Genomic DNA, 334 nt, shown 5'->3' with positions numbered 1-334 from the left:
CCCCGCAACCCGGGATGAGGCCCTGAACCTTGTTTGCCTGCACGTTCTTTTTATTTCGGTGAGATTGTTCTCACCCGCCTGTGAGTCTGAAGCAATAAACTTTATGGCCGGATTTAACTTTAGTCTTTGAATCCCCAGTCTAAATGAAAGGAGTTACAGAGCTTTCTTTTCTTCCGCCGTGCCTTTCTTCGCCCTCTCTTCTTTCCTTTTCCTCTCCTCCTCTGCAGAATTAAACCATCCAGGCACGGGACCCTCAAAAGGCAACTTAGCCATCTCCCTAGATAACACTTAAGATTAGAGAAATTTATTCCCCCTCAATATACAGGCAAACTCT

Source organism: Bison bison, unplaced genomic scaffold (assembly GCF_000754665.1).
Source record: "Bison bison bison isolate TAMUID 2011002044 unplaced genomic scaffold, Bison_UMD1.0 scf7180017864364, whole genome shotgun sequence".
In the NCBI taxonomy this organism is placed as follows: Eukaryota; Metazoa; Chordata; class Mammalia; order Artiodactyla; family Bovidae; genus Bison; species Bison bison.
Note: the sequence above shows the minus strand (reverse complement) of the source record.